The sequence below is a fragment of the Ceratotherium simum genome, chromosome 16, assembly GCF_057802395.1.
Source record: "Ceratotherium simum simum isolate JZ-2026a chromosome 16, ASM5780239v1, whole genome shotgun sequence".
Lineage (NCBI taxonomy): Eukaryota > Metazoa > Chordata > Mammalia > Perissodactyla > Rhinocerotidae > Ceratotherium > Ceratotherium simum.
The window spans coordinates 8,340,965-8,345,539 of record NC_141915.1 but is presented as its reverse complement, the minus strand read 5'-3'; positions in this window follow the sequence as shown (position 1 = coordinate 8,345,539).

The window sequence follows — 4,575 nt, the reverse complement described above, 5'->3', positions numbered from 1 at the left end:
GGCTGCAAGTTATTGATGGAGGCCCAGTCAAAGGCCCCACCTGGCCGAGGAAGAAAAGATATTATAGAAATTCAGAAACTGGACCATTAGATTCATATTTAAAAAAACAAAACATTCTTTACTAACTGACCAGTTGAGCTCTTAGCATCATGCTGGGTATGGCCCCTGCCTGTTTTGGCTGGAGGTGAAATGTCAGTCTCTGTGTTCTGTGCCAGTGCTGACAGATACTTCATCATGGGTTTGGAAAGAGACTGTTGGGTCTGGCTCACCTACTGTGTGATATAGCTGCTTTTTCTATCTCATTTATTATGTAGATTAATCTTTATAAGCTGCCTTTCATTGCCTTATACAAAACACAAAGCCAAAATCATGGCAAGATGTTTTCCAGTTCTTTCATGTGTAGTTCTTATCTTCTAATTGGATTATAAGCATTTTGCAGGCGGGGAGCACTTTTCCTTCTATAGCTTCCTCACACCTCTTAGAACACATGCTGGGTACAAGGAAGGGCTCAAAGCTGACTTTGTGAATTGGAAGAATAATAGAAATATGTTGCCAAAATTATAGGGGAACTATTTTGTATATAGTGAAAATCTTTCCCTCATAGATTTGGGATTTACAAAGACTACCTAATAAAGGAAAGCAGAAATGTGGGGAGCTTGTTTTGCATTATTTTGTTAAAAAAAATTCTATTATACATCAATTTCTCTCATTCCTGTATCATAATTTTGACAAACTCAGCTTCTTCACCTGTCTTTAGTATGCTCAAAGACTTATTATAAAATGTTATTACCTATATTTTCTTGCTTTATTACTAATATTCTCATAAAAATTTCACAGAAGCTTTTCTTTTAACCAACATTCAATAATATTCATAGGTAATCTGTTTTATAATAATAAAGATATCTTTTCAAGGAAAACTCAAAGCACTTGGGTAAGCTTTTCCATATTTTTCCATTCAAACTACAGTGATTTGGATAACACAATTAAAATGCTGTGTCTTGCTAAAAATGCTTACAATCATTTTTAACATCATATCTTTTAAATTTCCATTTTACAGATTGTGAAACAATATGCAGATTTTAGCCACTTCTCTAAGGCAAGGATTCAGTCCGTTCTATTTATCCATTTAGACAGCATCTCAAGGTTTTTTATATTATGTCGTGCTGAGTAAAAGCTGTAGCACAGGAAATTTACATTTCCTCTATAAGTGAATAATAGCACTCTGAAATGTTGTACTGCGTGTTATAATTCAATTATTTAAAAGACAATCTGCAATGCTGGAAATAGAAAAAATTGTATATAAAACTCTTAAAGACTCCAAGAAAGCATTTTTATATATTCCAAAGGATATAAATTAATGAGAACCAGTTTTTAAAGGCCCCCTCAGAGTTATTCAAGAGGAGCATGCTCAGCCATGAATTGAAATGCTTTTAATTTGTAACCCCCTGACCACTCTGCAAACCACTGTGGAAGATTTCTTATACCCTGTGAGGAATGAGAAAAAAATCGGTATCTTACCTTAGAGATGCAGTCTTGAAGTGGGTCAGAACTGTAAGAAAAAGAGCAAATTTCTTCTGATTAAAGTCTAACAATTCCCAATTATATCATAATTCTTAACTGAGAACCGGGAAATGACTGGAAACACTAAAACATCTAATTAAAATTGCTAAGGAATAAGTTGGTGCTTCACTGTAAGGGCTGCCAGAGGCAGTGGGAGCAGGAGCCAGGATGTGTGGCATACATGCAGGCAGCCAGACATCCCTTACCGTCCTTCCGAAGAGCCCTGTCCTCATACACACTTACCTTGAAGCTTTATGAGGAAAGACAGGTCATACTCATTCCAAGGGTAGTTTTATAGGATCAGATATGGAAAACATGCAGCCTCCTCCTCTTTCCTAAAACATATTTGGCAAATCATGTTTTTGGCAATGAAGGTCTCCAGGCATAATTCTGCTCATATTAAAGATGTTTGGATATAATTAGAAACATTTCCTCTCACATTGGGTTAAGTATATGAATCAATCTCCTATAAATAATTTGAGTTGTTGGCAATCTGAAAGTGATCTGCCTTTGGGATAATGTAAGGTGTTGTTTCAAGACAGCTCTGTTCTGGAATCCCTGGACTTTGTTGCTTGCTGCTCTTCTGTTTTGTTGAGTGGCCTGTGTGAAGTCTTTTCAGCTGCCTGCACGATTGTAAATCTTATACTAGGAAGGGAAATTTCTGCTCTTTACCAGAGAGTTAGAAACAGATTGTTAGTTCTTCCCAAGAGGGCATGATGTGGTTTTTTTTTGCAATTTATTGTGCTTTTTCAAGGATACTTGGAAATTTAATTTTAAAGCTTGCTTCATGAAGAGCAGCCAAAGATAGATGACTTCTTTTGTTTCCTCCAGCCGCCTCTGATTCATTATCAAATCATACCACTCCCACTTCAAACTTGTTCCAAAACTGTATTGCCTTGCCTCATGGAGATATCCTGCTTCTCTCATTTTTTTTTTAAATACAAGTTGCTTGTGAAATCCTGTTTCCTCTATGAAACTCAGCATAGGAAAATATTAGAAAACAGGGCATTTCTCTGTCTAAATATGCAGCATGTTTGACTTCTCCATCAGCTACCCATGGTATATATTTCACATTTTGCTCACAAATAATACCTGAACATTGTTTCCTATTCTAAGTTTTAATTAAAAAATTTGTTTAATTGTCTTTGTGCCCTTGCATCTCTCTAAGTCAGCATTGTCTGTCTGGGACTGAGACCAAATTTGCTTAATATACCCTGTTTTGCAGCCATTCCTGTATTATTGTACTTAAATTTCAATTGATTTGATGGAAATCGGTTGCCTTATGAAAGCAGATATCTGGAGATACTGGCTGTAATGGCCACAGGATTTTATTACTGTAAGCAGCCATCTAATTCATATTCCTTATTTTACTAATAAAGCAACTGAGACTCAAAGAATAGAAGAGAGTTTTCACAGATCACACAGCAGTCTAGACCTGGTCACCTGATTCTCAGGTCTGCTGGTGACGCTCTTCTACCTGGAGTAGTTTAAAGCCATCAGGAAGGGTCTTACAAGAGACATGTGTTTGAGGGGCTTTCCTAGCCAACTCCTAACCTGCTTTGTTACCACAGGTACATCGTTTTACTTTCTTACATGTCTGTTTTCTTTATTAGGCATCTGAAAAATGTGGGCAGTGATTCTCAGGAAGAGAGAACATTTTAATAATATTCTCAACAAGATTTGATGGGAATTTTAAGACAGCTCTTTGACCTGCTCTGGATAGATTTTTCAATAAGTAACAAGTAAGATGTTGTTTTAGTCATTACTGCCAAGTTGCGAGGCGCTTAAGCATTTACAGGTGATGTGGGAACAAAGTGAAAGAGGGGCCGATGCAGTGAGAAGGGCGAGTCCACACTCTTCCACACTGAGGCCAGTGTGACAGTGTGAATCCGGAATACCTGTTAAGCTGCTTCCCACACATCTATTCAAATTGTTCTCTCACAATGCCATTTAAAACAATATATTCGGGCTTGCTCTTCAGGTGGGAAGCTGCCATTCAGCTTTTCCTTTATGCTGTCCAGGAAGGTTATATTTTTGGCTATACATCTCAACTGAATCCAATTTATCCTCTAGGAAAACTTCTCTGAGTAATTCAGACTGCTACCATATCTAGTTTTTGCACCAAACTCATACTCATCATTCTGTGTATTGAATATACATTTAAATAATCTATTTTGGGATTCATATTTTATTGACACTTTTAATCATTTATTTTGACTCTTTACATGATTATACAGGAGGCCATAAAGTCTGGAAACATAGGCTAATAAACAACTTATTGATATTACATTATGATATATAGAATAATATTCTCTTTGTCTCCAGACTTTATAGCCACCCTGTAGCTTTCATTAGGGAGAAGGGTCACATCTCACTCTTTCATGTCATATCCATTGCCCAATGCACATACTGTGAATATACAGTATATTGGTATTAATGACGAAAATCTTCATGGGCTAATAGTAATACTTTGGATTTGTATTCTTGATAACAGTTATTAAGCAAGGAGAATTAATGATATAGTTCAATCTGAACCCCCTATGTGAGAATATAGCTGCTGCCATCCTTTGCATAGACCTGAAAAATTAGGTTCATATTAGGGGAAGCAGGAGCTTTCTAAGATCCTACTATAACCTAATATTAGGGAAAGGTTAGAAAGAAATAAAAATAACTTCTAGATTTCTGTTCATCAGAATAGGCTTTCCTGATAAGAGACAACTCTGTGGTCTTAAAGTATTACTATAGACCTAAAATAAAATTGAAAACCTAACTACTGCTTAGTGGTAGGCTGAATGTGATTCTTAATAGCCTTGTGATTATTCAAGCTTTGACATGGCTTCAGGAGAGAGAGAAAAGAAAAAAGAAAAGACCAGTCTAAGGATATTGCTTGCAAAGTACCCTATGCTCTTTATTTCCTTTGCAGTAGGGTAGAATAGACAGTAATTACAGATAGAAATGACCAAAGACTTCACATTCTGTGCCTCTCTTCAGTCATTCCATAGCATGAAGGCATGA